At 37.3% G+C, this 17,004-nt stretch overlaps 1 long non-coding RNA gene across 1 annotated transcript in view; it reads left to right on the forward strand.

Moving 5' to 3' along the window:
- Positions 1-518: 518 nt before the first annotated feature.
- LOC149955618 (uncharacterized) overlaps positions 519-17,004 on the forward strand; it is a 72,199-nt gene continuing 55,713 nt past the window's right edge. The window contains exon 1 of the long non-coding RNA XR_016478615.1: positions 519-719. This is a non-coding gene — a long non-coding RNA (uncharacterized LOC149955618). The remainder of the gene's footprint in view (positions 720-17,004) is intronic.

Below are 17,004 nucleotides of genomic sequence, written 5' to 3' on the forward strand. Positions count from 1 at the left end.
TAATTCAGGGGGCCAGGTTTTATGTTTGCCACGTTTACTAATTACTATAAATAGAAAAACAGGCTAGCGTGTTGGAAAATATCTAAATAATGATAAAAAATTTAAATGATGTCTAACTAGCGTGAACAAATATTATAAACTACAAGAACGAGTAGCTAGCGTGACCAAACTAGTAGAACCACTAATAGGTTTTCTCAATACGGCGTAGTTTTAGGTCCGATAAAGAAAAAAAAATGTACAAAGACATAGAAAAATAATTTCTCCGCTTACATTTCTCAGAAGCGAAATAAACAGTACCGGTTTGGACTCCAGTAAAAACAGCTGTCCTAAATCTCGAAATTAAGTCTTTTCCCAAGGCCTGGGCATCAGACATGGGCAAAATCACTAGTGATTTTTAGAGATTCACTCTCCCTCAAGAGTGAGAGTGGAACTAAATAGAAATCTTCACTCTTTCCCACATTCGCTTTTCGACACTCGCCGAGTTCACTTTTCCTCAAAGAGTGAGATTAGTCAAGAGAGTACTGGAACGGATTAACACGTGTATCAACAAAGGCGCATTTTGTATCGTAGACAATTAATTTGCAGTAATTCGCTCAAGTACCGGTATGTTGTTCGGGTTATGAATTTGCTACCATTCATGGAAAATACATAGTCGTGTTTAATATACGTTTAAAATTCCGTCGACAATGAATCCGACATTGAGGATTGGAGTCATTGATGTGAGTAAACATCGAATTTTATTAAAAAAAACTTCTGATTAATTTGAGGATAAAAACCACGATTCGCAGCTACACTTTTTAAGTAATTGACTTAATTTAGAATATCAATAAAATCAGTGCAGACTGCAGATTCTTAATGCTCTGTGCATTAGCTTTTATAGACACCGACTTTTTGAGAATAAGGGTGACAATATTTTTTATGGGGAAATAAACTGATCACAGCTAGCAAAAACACGTGTATTTATAGTGGAATTTTCGGGTTAATAGCTCAAAAAACACAGTTCATGTAATTTAACATGTGATCTCCTGGTGTCTTAAAGGTTTTTAACTGATCATGGTTTATTGGGTGTGAATTTACACGTGACCTGAAGTTGTTTTTTAAATGATCAATTACACGACACAAATTATTTTACTTTACCTGCTTTTTACCTCTCCGAGGGGACTATGTCCTCTAGGAGGGATTATACAATCACCGTGTCTGTCTGTCTGGCCTGCGAACGCGTTAGCATTTTCGGTGCAAAGTATAATCACTGCGTACGCAGTTTCTCGAAATCTCTGCGCTCGCAGTTTCTCGAAGGGTTGGCAAAACCACCGTGTGACGGTGAGCGTTAACGGATTAATTTGCGATTGGGTTTGCTTTGGATGGTTTTTTTACCTCTCCGAGGGGACAAAGTCCCCTAGGAGGGGTTATACAACGACCGTGTCTGTCTGTGGGTCGGTCTGTGGGTGGGTCTGTGTGTGGGTCTGTGGGTCTGTCGGGACTGCGAACGCGTTCGCATTTTCGGTGCAAAGTGTAATCACTGCGTACGCAGTTTCTCAAAGGGTTGGCAAAACCACCGTGTGACGGTGAGCGTTAACGGATGCATTTGCGGTTTGGTTTGGATGGTGTTTTTTCGCTCACCGTCGTGACGGTTTGGTTTATTACGTTTTTGTAATGTTTATGCGTAGGTTGTGAGTGTTGAATTTGTTGTGTTTGTGTTCTGATGGTTGTGCATGTTGAGTCTGTTGTGTTTATATGGGCGTTTTCTCTCCAACTTCTTCTTAATGACTTTGGGACGGACCGAGTGCTGAGTGTAATGCTACCTCTCAACGTCCAATGGCAGGGTTTCCACCAGTTGTACACGGTATTCGTCTTAGTATCAATTTGCGATCGCATCGGGCGGGATTTGAACCCGAGACCTCCTGATTGACAGGCGGACGTTCTACCACAGAACCACCGACACTTGTTACGCCTTATTGAAAATTAGACCTTCAGCTTTATCGGAAGCGTATTTAATAGAGTACGAAATTTTGGTTTAATTGAAATAGAATTGAAATTGAAATTATTGCATCGAAGAATTTCTAATTTAGCGTTTCTCTAATGATTAAAAACAAATGCGCCACCCAGGTTTCGAACCCAAACCATTCGGCTTGGCAGTGGAGCGCTCTACCACAGAACCACCGATAGCTGCTTAAATTCACTGAAATTAAGACAGGCATCGTAAGCATAATAGGTAATAAAATCTTTTTTATTAATGAATTTATGAAGGCCTAATCTGGTATTTTTTAAAGGTTAAATCTTGTTTTAGCGCAGTCAGCCGAGATTAGAGGGTTAAAGGGTAGACCCTGTGGGTGGTCCACTTTCTTAACGACCTATATATAGTTCTGTTAATTCAAAGGAGATAATTTAACGTTAATTGCTTTAAGAGCTGGCGGTTAGTCAAGTGGCTCTCTGTGCTTTGTTGATGGTAAGGTTTTTGCTTCTTGTAAATACATTTGGTGTGGATATTTGGATATCTACGATTTCTAACGCAGTCAATGATTTCTTGGGTGTGCGAGTCATTATATGATATTGGAAATTGGACGGCATTGGTCTTTTTCATGTGGCATGCGTCACAACGTCAACAGGAAGTGAACGAGTCGTCCACTACCAGATATCTACGGTATCTTCATCAAGGGCGAGTGTTGAAATAAAATGAGCGTTAAAGAGGCGGCAAGTATTTCGTAAGCGAGTAATTCCAAAAAGCCTCTGTAGATATTTCTTTCATTAAAATTTGCTTCGTATTATATTTAACTGATAAACTTGTTCTGTAAAAGGGTTTAATTCAGTTGTGCATTGTTATAGTACGTCTAACTTACTGTTGTAACTACTTAACTTATGATATTCTGAATAAATTAAAATTGGTCGTTTCGTCTCAATTATTTTAATTATAATTAAAATTTTATACCGGGCGGGATAGAAATGGGTTAATATTTTTAACAAATAACTCTAAATTGCGGAGATATATCTTTAAGGGTTATCTCGATAAATTAATACCACTAGGGACAATTCTTCCGAGGATAGGTATATTTTGGCTTGCCAACTTGTTTTTGTTAACGCTCACCGTCGCGACGGTTTTAACTCAGTTTGGCAGGATATTTCGTTATTGCAATTTGTATGTGTAGGGTGTGAATGTTGTGTTGGTGTTATGACTGTTGAGTCTGTTGTGCTGGTGTTATGACGGTTGTGTCTGTTGTGTTTGTGTTATGATGGTTGTGGCTGTTGTGTTTAGGCGGGCGTTTTTTCTTCAACTTCTTTTTATTGACTTTTGGGACGGACTGAGTGCTGAGTGTTATGCAACCTCTCAACGTCCAATGGCAGGGTTTCCACTAATTGTTCACGGTATTCGTCTTAGTATCAAGTTGTGATTTATTGGCGCTGGCCAGGAATCGAACCCGAGTATGCTGCGTGCAAGAGATTTACTCTAACCACTGAGCCACCGACGCTTGTTAAGCCTCTTGGGTTGCCGATGCCGATGCCGCCGTGTCGCGCATATCTCTTAAACAGTTAGGGCTAGAAAAGTCAATGATTTCTCGTTCGAATGTACATACATCGCCATTGATAGCCTTTTATAAAGTTTTCAAATCGGAGCCCTAGAAGTTGGGAATTGGCCCAATTTACTATTTTCGGTGGTTTCGTTTTGTATGGTAGATATTTCCTTAAAATTAAGTCCGATAACGTTAAAAAAATATTTGATAGGTTAGGATTCAGCGGACCCACAACTTCAGTTATACATGTATAAGTAAATATTAAATTTCAGTATAGTTTTCAGGGTAATTTACGGGACCCAAATTTTCGTGGTTTTATATTTTCGCCTAAAAATCTACATATAGTTCCTTAATTTAAGTCCGATTTTCATGAAAGTTATATTTTTGTATAGCTGTGGTTTACATATAACCTGGATTTGCAAATACTTTCCCTAATTTTAATTCTAAGTAAGGTTTTTTGGGCAGCGTATACGGACCCCCGCAATTTCCAACCGAGGGGCTAACCACTTTTAGAAAGTCTGTACACCAGATTACGCTTAGATTAGCACTGCTTCCTCCCCCCCCCTGTGTGTAAACTAGGTCACATCCGGCAGGTGGCGACATTGTGGGCGTGGCCACGGGTGTCAGGTTACTCCCGCCAGGTGGCGCGCGTACTGCGCGCTGATTGGCGCGGGGACCACGTGGTAACTACGCGGCGCGGATACTGCGCGCTAATTGGTTGGGGCGAAATTATTCAAAATGGCGCTGATTGGTTGGTGTTTTGGCGCTAAATTATTCAAAATGGCGCTGATTGGCTGGTATTTTGGCGCGAAAAGGGGTCAGTACTCCTTTAAAGGAATTCCCAGGTTGGTTATACTCGGGCATTGTTAAAATGGTGACAGGTTTGATTGATTGAGCAGGTGTTTATCGAGGAATGCGCCGTTGCTAGGTTACCCCGCTCGCTGTTAGAGGAACAACAAATAAAATACCTTTAGTGACAATACCGAGAGAATCTCATACACATATTAATTATGTCATATTTCTCGAATTATTACGTCGAAAATTCACTTGATTTGGCCGCCATCTTTAATGTTGCATATTCAAACGGTTTCTGTAGGGTGGCCATCTTTATATTTTTAGGAAATTTACCATATTTGCGTTTATTTTTTTAACGCTTTTAAACAAGTTGTTCCTAACGGATTTTTTATATCGTTACGTACCTAGATGACTTGGACTTGGTTATTATTATGACATATGCATCATATATTACCGTCACTTAACCTTTAAAAACGACGCGCGGGAAAGTTTGTTAAGTAATTAGGGAGTGGATATTTCAAGTTTTTTTTAAACATAGTCAATACGTTAATAACGGGGTAAAGATATTTGATAGGGGTTAATCAACAAGTGGTCTTAAAAAGGAAATATTAATCAGTTTTATAAGCTGTGTTTTATTAACCGTTAGGAAGCCCGATAAAAATGACAAATGCTTAACATAAGTATGCCACTCTCTTTTAACGGTTATTATAAACTCTTAGTAATTTGGTTGGAAAATTCACGTGATTTGGCCGCCATCTTTAATGCTGCATATTCAAACGGGTTCTGTAGAGTGGCCATCTTTGTTATTTTTAGGAAATTTACCATATTTACGTTGGGGTCATCTCACGTGATCATCTGATTTACGGTTATGGAAAGGGGTCTTCCATAAAGATTACATTATAACATTTGTCAATCATGCATTTTTAGGTCGCTATCAAGTTCCAATATTTGGTATTGAATATATAAAAGTATTAAGAACTTATACAGGGTCTTTTTTTTTGCTCGGAAAAGTGTTTTTTTTTCAAAAACTATTTATAGTACCGATTTCAAATTTGGAAGGTCAATTTTCTATACCGGGGGACATCAGTTTGAGAAATTTGAGCGTTTTCGGTAATGTTTTTCACCAATTTTGAAAAATTATTTTTTGACCACTAGGTGCGAGATAAAAAATTTCTATTATAAAGTTGTAGGCCGTCATCGAAAACCCTTAAAAACTGTTCACTCGACGAAAAACAACTTATTTATCAGTGAAAATTCGAGCTTGAAAAATTTACAAGTTGGTGAAGCCAAATTACGATTGTTTGAAACGATAATTGAAAAGGGAACAAGTCTAATACAAACGTAGTAGAGTTTTCACACTTGAAAAAATGTACACGTTTGGTTTTTAAATGCAGATATTTTATTAACATAAATTTTTACAAAACATTTTCAATAATATCACCATTGGCTGCAACACAGGTTTGTGCGCGGACAATTAAGTTCTCAAACGCTTTCTCTACCATTTCTGGTGTGACGTCTCGGCAAGCACTGATTATTCGTCTAATGAGTTCCTCCCTAGTTTCAATGGGCGTGGCGTATACCTTTGCTTTAACGAATCCCCAGAGAAAATAATCCAGCGGTGTTAGGTCAGGTGACCTTGCTGGCCAGTGCACTGGACCATTTCTCCCTATCCACCTTTCAGGAAACTCGTTGTTGAGGTGCTCAGTTACTTGCCGGGAAAAATGCGGAGGGGCGCAATCTTGCTGAAACCACAACTGACGTCTTTCAGCCAATGGAAGGTCGTCGATTGCGTCACTCAGTTCGTTCTGTAGAAAATGTAAATACCTTTGGCCGTTGAGGTTCGTCGGCAGGAAAAAGGGACCAATCAAACGGTTTCCAACAAGTCCAACCCAAACATTGACCCGTTCAAATTGAACCTGGTGATGATATTCAAAACCCCAATGTGGGTTGATGTCAGACCAAAGATGGCTGTTTTGATGATTAAAGGGCCCATCTCTAGAAAATGACGCTTCGTCGGAGAACAAAACATGGCGCAAAAATTGTCTATCTTCTTGGACAGAATTTAGTAACCAGTTGCTAAATTCATAACGTCTTTGATGGTCTCCGTCAATTAGTCCTTGGTGGAGCGTAGCTCTGTATGGGTGATAGCGATTCTTACGAAGAATTTTCCACACACGATTTGCAGAACAACCCAAATCAGGAGCGGCGTTAGCGCAACTGTGACGAGGATATGCCACAAAGTACGCGAGTACATTGTTCTCGAAGTCTAAATCCGGTTGACCCAATCCGCGAAACCTAGGTTGCAAGTTACCAAATTGATTGAAATGGTGAATTGCTCGTCTTACTGTATTTACAGATGGTGCTCCATTTGGATGTCTTTCTGCGAAGATTTCAGTCACTCTTCTAAGGTTTTGCGCTGCTTCTCCATAGTAAATGGCAACTATCTCGGTACGCTCAGCTACTGAATAACGAGGCATTGTTCGAAATATTATCAAACACTGATAATAATCTCCCAAAGTTTTCCTTTAAATACCTAATGCATGTTTAGGATTGACCTATAGCCTCGTGTTTTTTAAATCCGGTCGTTTTTTTAACCAAAGTTTCAACTGGATTAGGTAATTCGGTTTCAATTATCGTAATTTGGCTTCACCAACTTGTAAATTTTTCAAGCTTGAATTTTCACTGATAAATAAATTGTTTTTCGTCGAGTGAACAATTTTTAAGGGTTTTCGATGACGGCCTACAACTTTATAATAGAAATTTTTTATCTCGCACCTAGTGGTCGAAAAATAATTTTTCAAAATTGGTGAAAAACATTACCGAAAACGCTCAAATTTCTCAAACTGATGTCCCCCGGTATAGAGAATTGACCTTCCAAATTTGAAATCGGTACTATAAATAGTTTTTGAAAAAAAACACTTTTCCGAGCAAAAAAAAAGACCCTGTATATTGATGAACCATTAACGATTCTTGATAAATTTGCGTAAATAAGTTCGCGTTTGAACACATAATAGTATTAAGAACTTTCTAATTTATTTTGAATACATTGCCACTATACGAAATATTTACATAAATTAAACAAGGTTGGTTCGCGCTCATGAAATTTAAATAAACGTTAATAATGCAGTAAAAAGCTAAGCCTAACAAATACTTTGTCGTCAAAACTACTGTTGAAAACATTTGCTGTTATAATCTCCCGCGTATTGACTTAATAATAATGGTATTTTATAGCGTCATATGAAATAACGGGCGGAAATAACTTACTTACGAGTTTAAGGTGAATCCTACGAAGCAAGAATTACATTTGTATAATAACCAACAAAACATTTACTAATAAAAAAATTATTTATAAACTGAAAATGTTTTTGAAATATATTACGTCATTTAAACAATGATCAATCAAATCACTTACGTCAAATGGACAATGTAATAGTATTATGTAAATTTATAACGCTACCAAGTAAAAACGGTTTTAAATGTGCGGTAGATGGCCAAGTCAAACAGCGATTTATAGTCCTCCTGTATTCATCCATATTATAAATATAACTCTTAAAATATAACTTAACATTTTTAAATACAAAAGTAAATTAATTAAAAAACGCAGCCGATACATTTAAGCGATCATACAAAATAGTAAGAAATCAATTTCATTACACGAAACATTTGTTTGATTTATAATACATTTTAAACGGTCTGCTACGTTTTACATTCTGTGATGTTAATATGTTAATTTTTGGGGTTTTAGTTCTTTAACCATTAATCTAGTTAACATCTAAAAAATCAACTTATACCGTCAATGTGTTGCTTATTTGAATAAAATTGATAATAAAACTTTTTTACAAAACTTTATTTTTAATATAAAACTCAAAAATGAATAATACAATATGTTATAAAATAATTTTCAACTCTGAACCTGAAATTAAATATGTTTGTCAAATTGCTATCATTTGTTTAGCGTACCACGTCTCCAAAGAAATGTCCGTACTCCATTAAAAATGTAAATCCCGGTGCTTTGTTAAATATTGATATTGTTACGGCGATTGTAACGTCAGAGATACTAAAGTTTGAAAAATACAAGTTTAAAATGTTTTAACGTACCTTTTTAAAGGCCATGAATAATCCACTTTTTGTTATTGAGTCAATTAAAATTAAGTTCTTGTATAAAACGTTTTTTAATAGCGCGAACATTTTGGGGAACCACGGCGAAAGTCTATCTCTCTCTCCACGGCGTTAGCGCTTTTCTCCGCGTTTATCTCCATTGTTTGATTGTGATTGATTTAGAACAGGTGTTATTCGGTGTAGAGAATCCCCCGTTGCTATGGTGACCTCGGCGCGACGTTTATTTGAGTATCAACAAACCTAGAAAAACCTTTAGATTGTTTCGGCGTCGCCATTTTCAATGTTAAATTCGTTAACCTCGCAGTTTGAAACAAGTTGTCCCTATATTAAGAATCAGCTTGGTATACAATTTGCAGCTCTGGTCTTATAAATGTTTCACTGTATACAATGTCTTTACCCACATTGTGTACATTTAGTAATATTAGTTTACGTATACCCGCAACCTTTTGGTTATACCACACATCGTGTACATTTAGTAATATTAGTTTACGTATACCCGTAACCTTTTAGTTATACCAATCGACCATGGTTAGGTAAATATAATGCATTTATAAGTTCGCGTGTTGAACACATAATAGTATTAAGAACTTTCTAATTAAATTGAATACATTGCCACTATACGAAATATTTACATACATTAAACAAGGTTCGTTCGCGCTCATGAAATTTATATAATAGTAAACTTTGTAGTGTAAATTACTTGACTTTGTAATGGATATTTCAATAACCGTTCATCATTTTAATAGATCAATGACGGTATAATTAACAACGTCTGAATTGTCGTCGCTAAAAGATATGTCCATAAAGATTGATTATAAAAAGTTTAATACGCAGGTATCTATGGATTCGGATTAGGTAAACAAGTCGCCCCTATATGAACTTTTAAACGGTTATTCGTGTTAAACGGGTACATTGCTACTATAACTTTTTCAAAAAGCAGCAGGTGATAAGTATGACATTCTAATTACCGTCAAATACAGAGCTAGAAGTTACTTGGTTAACCATTTTTAGGTTGTTTTTATGGTCAGTTATTGAGCGTTTCACTCCTATACGGTTCAATCGGAATTATTATTGATCGCTATTGTCAGTTATAATTAGGCCTGTGCGAGTACTCGAAAAATGCGAGTACTCGTCTCGAGTCCGAGTCCGAGTACTCGGACTCGGACTCGCGACGTCTTAATATATTACTCGAACGAGTACCCGAGTCCTTTGTCAAGGCTTAAAAATTACTCGAAGTGGACTCGAGTTAATAAATATTACAACGAGTCCTTTTTTTTGACGAGTCTTACGAGTCCTAGGAGTTTTTTTTTATCTAATTTTTTTAACGCGTAGTTTCATTCAACAGCTCACCACCAGGTGAAATCCCGTAATCACGCTATGGTAGTGGTTTTTGTTTTTTATGGAGCGTTTGCCCACAGACTTTGAATTCCAAACGGAGATCGCGTGACTCACCAAGCCGGCATGTTTTCCAATTTTAGTTTTAGTTTTAGTTTTGCTTACTGCACTCTGGAGTAGAGAGATGTCTTTCCTTTGTGTTGGTGACGCGGCTTTAGTAAGTTTAGATTACTTTTTTAGTTTTACGTTTACAAATAAGTATAAGTTAAACTTAAGACTTTTAGTATTTATAACTCGACCAGAAAATGAATATATAAAATTTTTTTTAAAATGAATACCAACAAATAGTAAAAAAAATTGCTTCTAAGTTCTTATTACTTAAAATGGCTTTGACAAATTTAGGACTCAAATGACTACGTTGGAGATTCAAAATATTTAACTTTAACTGGGCTCGACCAGAAAATTAAGACTCGAACAGACTCGACCAGAAAATTAAGACTCGAACAGACTCGACCAGAAAATTAAGACTCGAACAGACTCGAACTAATTCTTAAGGACTCGAGGACTCGAACGAGTACTCGAGAATTGGACTCGAGACTCGTGAGTACAATACTAAAGGACTCGAGACTCGACTCGAAACCATAAAAAGAGGACTCGCACAGGCCTAGTTATAATAAGAATGAAAATAGAGTTGCAATTTATTCCGGCGATATGTACTTTTAAATTTTAACAGATTTGACATACTTTATAAAGTCTAGCACCATATATCCTATGAACAATATTTTTGGAAAAAGTACAGCTAGATAAATGGCCAAAAAAAATTTACATAACCGAAATACTACATTATTATAGATAATAAATAATACTTTAAATATAGAACTCAGTTAATCAAGTTATTTTTTAACGAAACATGCAAACAATTACCAGCCTATCTATTTGATATTTTAATTATTGTTGTTGGCAATTAAACTTTGGGGTCATTTCACCGAAAATCATGTTTTGTTATCACAACAACTTGAACACAAGTTTTTTAACTAATGTTTGATACCTATTTAATGTTAAAGTAGCTTCATGATTTGTGGCGCTTTGGGTTTAATTTAATAGACTAGTTTCTTAATCTTTCAGGACTCTTTTGTTAGTAGATTTCTGTAGTTATTTGTCATAATATCGCGGTAAAGAATACGTTTCTCAGTATAATAAGCGAATAAGAAAAAAAATCGTTGTGTTTTACGACTACCTATCGCGGACTAAAGGAGTAGAATCTACAAAGTATAGCAACCTTGTAAATTAATCCTATAATTCTTGTCTCCTACTTCAGTCTTCTGAATTGAAACGTCGTTGTCCTGTTTCTCCAACAGATAGCTATCGGGATCGGCCAGACCAGACACGACCGACTTCGAAGAACGATAAAGAAAACCATATATAAATAATGTAAAAAACTTGAAATATTCCCTAGGCTGGTTTATTTTTCCAAGACAGAAAGGGCTCTAAATATAGGTAATATGAAACTTAAGGAAAATTTATTAACACTCAACATAACTAAAACTAATTACATTTGTTTCTCCTCGAGAACGACTATAGATTTGTTACATGAATAAAAAATTCACGAAAATAATAATTGTAGAAACTGCACTGGAAAATGTTTAAAGTTAGAAAGAGTAAATAAACTAAAATATCTGGGGGTAATAATAGACAGTAATCTAAAGTGGAATGAGCATGTGACCTATATCACTAATAAAATTCGGCTATGTATAAATTCCGTGAAATTAAAAACTTTCTAGAAATACCGTGGTTAAAAACAGTATGTTACGCCCTAATTCAATCAATTATATCATACGGAATAATCGGCTGGGGTGGTACTTAACCCCTATCAAATATCTTTACCCCGTTATTAACGTATTGACTATGTTTAAAAAAAAACTTGAAATATCCACTCCCTAATTACTTCACAAACTTTCCCGCGCGTCGTTTTTAACTTTAGGTTAAGTGACGGTAATATATGATGCATATGTCATAATAATAACCAAGTCCAAGTCATCTAGGTACGTAACGATATAAAAAATCCGTTAGGAACAACTTGTTTAAAAGCGTTAAAAAAAATTAACGCAAATATGGTAAATTTCCTAAAAATATAAAGATGGCCACCCTACAGAAACCGTTTGAATATGCACCATTAAAGATGGCGGCCAAATCACGTGAATTTTCGACGTAATAATTCGAGAAATATGACATAATTAATATGTGTATGAGATTCTCTCGGTATTGTCACTAAAGGTATTTTATTTGTTGTTCCTCTAACAGCGAGCGGGGTAACCTAGCAACGGCGCATTCCTCGATAAACACCTGCTCAATCAATCAAACCTGTCACCACTTTAACAATGCCCGAGTATAGCCAACCTGGGAATTCCTTTAAAGGAGTACTGACCCCTTTTCGCGCCAAAATACCAGCCAATCAGCGCCATTTTGAATAATTTAGCGCCAAAACACCAACCAATCAGCGCCATTTTGAACAATTTCGCCCCAACCAATTAGCGCGCAGTTTCCGCGCCGCGTAGTTACCACGTGGTCCCCGCGCCAATCAGCGCGCAGTACGCGCGCCACCTGGCGGGAGTAACCTGACACCCGTGGCCACGCCCACAATGTCGCCACCTGCCGGAAGTGACCTAGTTTACACACAGGGGGGGAAGGCAGCGGGGATTTCCGTTGCCGACCCCCTTTCTACCTGTACATTGAAAAACTGGCAAAGATTGGGGTACATCCTACTGGGGCTAACCACTTTTAGAAAGTCTGTACACCAGATTACGCTTAGATTAGCACTGCCAAAGGCAGGGACTTAAAAAATTACGCGTAATCCCATTAGTACAGTCAAAGGTACGGCTCTGTACACCGATTACGCGTAGTGATCAGCCCCTCGTTTCCAACATTGTAAATCCGCGTGTTTATAGAGGTCTACGCGCCCGTTTCCCTCTAGCGTTTTTCAAGGCCGTTCAGATTGCACCGCGCTTTCAACGTATGACCAGAAGTAACAATTAAATATGACACTGATCGACCTAATCTTCGGCGTATGGCCAGAAGTAAAAAGTGTGACAATCAATGTAACAAATAAGTGTGATCTGAAGTAACAAATAAGTATGAAACTGATCGAACTAGTCTTTGTCGTATAACCAGAAGAAATAAGTGTGACACTCAACGGCTGACTAGTAGTAACAAATAAGTAACACGTGTTTGAGGGTTACAGGCTCGCCGTTTTCCCCACGTTAACTCCACACGTGTACCGCACTATCATATTACTCGTGTTTAACACGTGTTTTTGCTTATCGGAATATACACTTGTTTTTAAAGGCCGAGAACAAAGAATCCATTTTCTCGTGCGCGAATTTCGTTCCGCCCAAAACTGAACCTGACGATTTCTTGAGGAGTAAGGCGTGGACAGCTTGACCGACGGCTCAGACTGTTTTTGAATAGGATAAACATAATGAACATCAATAAAAGATAAAAGCGACAATATACCGAATTGTCCGAGTGGTCATTCAAGCTGTCAGAGGTGTCAATCAAGTTGTCAGAGCTGAGAATTAAGTTGTCAGAGATGTCATACAGTTATCACCCGTCAAAACAAAGTATAGTATGAGAGGGGTGGGAATTCGCTCTCTTCTCGGTCTTTAAGCGGTTTTCAATACGGTGTTTGGTTATTTGAATAATAACGGTAAAGATCGCTTGGACAATTTGTTTAGCCAGAGTGTGCATGAAATTCCATGTAAAGATTGTAATCACACTTCTTTCGGACCAATAAAACGCAATTTAAACAAGTTGGCAAGCCAAAATACACCTCTCCTCGTGGTTTTGCGGTAGAACGCTCATCAGTCGTGCAGGAGGGCCCGGGTTCGAATCCCGCCCGATACTAACGCAAATTTAAAAAAAAAATATAAAACATCCTATGACAAAAAGAGGGCACTTTTGGAAAAACCTTTTCCCTAATTATAAGAAACTGCGTACGCAGCGATTACACTTTGCTTCGAAAATTCGAACGCGTTCGCAGCTCTGACACACACACCCACAGACCCGGTGATTAATATACCCCTCCTAGGGGACTTAAGGGGGAAATATCAAACTGGGTTAGATAGAAGCAGAACGTCGATTTTCCCCTCGGCATTCAGAATTTGCCCAGCTCTTTCGACTAAAGAGTATCTCTTTGTTTCGACTATCGGCGGGTTTGTGAACCGGCGAATTCTAAATTCGACTTTTTGCATTCGCTTTCGACTTGAGCATTTTCCGCATTTTCGAGTCTTTGTGAACCCGGCTTTAGTCCCCTCGGAGAGGTAATAATACTCAAAACTATTTATTTCACAATTGCAAAAATATGTGTAGAAATGCATTACGTCCGACATGAGTTTGTTCTAAAGAAATATTAATACTGGGTTTTGAATTACAGCCTAAAGTTATACTATTCACTGTCCAAGCCTTTTTGTTTTTTTTTGCATGTTTAACGATGGATTAATTGTTTTTTAAAAAGATTATATCAGTATTATTTTCCATGTTGTTACTCGAAAAACTTTCTAAGAATTAAAGGCTAAAAAATGTTTATACTCAACACTGGGTTTTTCCGCTGCACATAATTTATCGCGTGTTCACCTTTAATATATGTTTTTGAGTTCCTGCCTAGAGCTCCTCGCCCACCTGAGAGCGCTTTGACAAAGCGGCATGGGTAAAGTCTGTAGGTGTTTTCGATAAATACTAATGCATTGTTTTTATGGTCCGTACATTTTACCGCAGCAGTTCAATGGGCTCTATTGATCATCGACTTGATTAAAGGCTATTGTGTATCACAATTATTATAACAAGTTTTATAAAGACTACATAAACAGTCCACACAGAATATGAAATTTTCTAAATGTCAGTGTAGTGTGAAATAAGAGGCATAATGCTTTATGGACTAAGATTCAGCCATATTTGAACACGTACCTTATTGTATTTTTTAATTGTATTTGGTTTTTATGGTGCTAGGGTACATTAATTGCAAGGCTATATTGCACAACTAGGTTTTTTCGTAGTAAATAATGAGTGCTATAAGGACTAAGTGGCAGGTATCTTTTTCCAAACGAACCTGACATTATGAAAGTTTTTAGTGGCAGCCATATTTCTTTCACACGTACCTGATTGAAACGGATATTTTCCCATTTTGAGATATAGTTTATAGGGTACATAATTAATGACAATTATTTTTTATTTGTTGGACTTAATATTTGGTCCTTGCGTTATGGGTGGTAAATTTGAAATACTGAATTGTAAGACATTTGACCGGCTTTCATTTTTAAACAATTGTTTTGTATTACATCAATTACCTTTTCGGTTTTTAGTTTAACTCGTATTTTGCCAGTTATAATTAGTGTCAAGATAAATAGGGAAAAGTTATATTTGTCTTTTATTTAAAAATCATGGGTATTTTTTTGTATTATTTATAGTTAACCACCCGTTATTGATTAGTTATCCTTTAGACTTCCCTAGTAGCACAAAAGTGGCGGCCCGTCGGCCGTCGGCCAAGAGTCCGCCGACTGTGTTGGACAACCGCCCTTTTAAGAGTCGAAATGTCCTATCGGGCCACCACCCGTTTTGCTGTTGGGGAATTTAAAACTTCCTGCCTGTTTGCCATCTCTCCCACATCTGTTGGCCGCCTCAGCCCCCGTCTGTTTGCCGCCTCAGCTCCCGTCTGTTTGCCGCCTCAGCCCCCGTCTGTTTGCCGCCTCAGCTCCCGTCTGTTTGCCGCCTCAGCTCCCGTCTGTTTGCCACCTCAGCCCCCGTCTGTTTGCCGCCTCAGCCCCCGTCTGTTTGCCGCCTCAGCCCCCGTCTGTTTGCCGCCTCAGCTCCCGTCTGTTTACCGCCTCAGCCCCCGTCTGCTTGCCTCTACTAAAGAAAGAACCTAAAAAGGTCTCGACATAAAACCAGTTTTCCACTTACGGCCAACTAAGTTACACTTTTCAAAAAGGGAAATTATATTTCATGGTAGATTATTTTCAAATTTTTTTAATACCCTTAAATTAAATTATGATCAAAATACTCTCATTTTACCCATTACCCTCAATCGCGAGAAAAAATCCCTCTCGAGATCAATTTCACGCGAAAAAGGGTAAAATACCCTGAAAGTGGAAGCACTGCACACTAGAGCGAAAGCGTGGGAAAATAACTTCAACGGTTAGCGCTGCCAAATAAACATATTGAAGGAAAACCACCCAAGGTCTAGAAATAGCGACCGAGAAAAAAAAACAAAAATAAAATTTGATCGTTTAACAACTATTTATTTTTGACTGGAGAAAAACTTCCAAGTGATAACGATTTTTCATAAATACCTCAGTTTCAAACAATGACCACCATAGAAATCCTAATTTATTTATTTTGTGGATCCTTAATTGGTTTTTAAACGGTGAGCCCGTCGCGTTGGCTATTGAGTACTGATGATTATATAGGTATATGATATGTTACTCGCAAAATTCAAAGCTAAATTCCTTTCAATATTGGTGGCTGCAAAGTACGTATTTGTTAACCAATAATATAAAATGCTTTTAAAATCCGGCCAAACAAAACTCTGGCGTTTAAGAGTCGGCTGTGAATCGCGGAGTCCATATACAGGGTGTCTCAATTTGCTCGATCAGGCCATTTTTCTCAAAATGTATTTATGCTAGGGTTCCGAAATTTTAATAGTTTATTTGTTAGGTATGGATGGCTTTGGTTACTAAATTTCAGAAAAATCGAACGATTTTGTGCCGTTTGGAAAATTTATTTTTTCACCGGTAGGTGTAACGCAAAATGTTTCAATAGAAAAGTTGTAGGGCATAGTCGAAAGTGTAAAAATAATTTTGGTTCGGTTGAAAAAGACCTATTTTTCACTGAGTTTGGAGGTCGGGGGAAAAAACAAGGTGTACTAGCAGGCAATAGCCTTTAACGTAAACAATCGTACATAATCACAACACACATGTACATTTATTTTAGGGAACTTATGCTTTCAGCTATGTAGTTAATAATCAGATCTGCAAAAAGTTATTGTTAAAGAAAATTATTACGTTCAACACCTAAGTAGACAAAGACCGCGTCTTCCATTTCGACGTGGTTACGAGTAAGATCATCAAACAAAGATTTGTAAACCAAAAATTACGCTTATTTTTCTTTTGTTGTTTTTTAACGTGAAATATCAATTGTCCGAATGGTATTTAAAGCGTTTACATTTCAAAGTTAAAACATTATCTCAGCTTGGCCGATT

The sequence above is a fragment of the Leiobunum rupestre genome, chromosome 2 (genome assembly GCF_980474605.1).
Source record: "Leiobunum rupestre chromosome 2, qqLeiRupe1.1.hap1, whole genome shotgun sequence".
Lineage (NCBI taxonomy): Eukaryota > Metazoa > Arthropoda > Arachnida > Opiliones > Sclerosomatidae > Leiobunum > Leiobunum rupestre.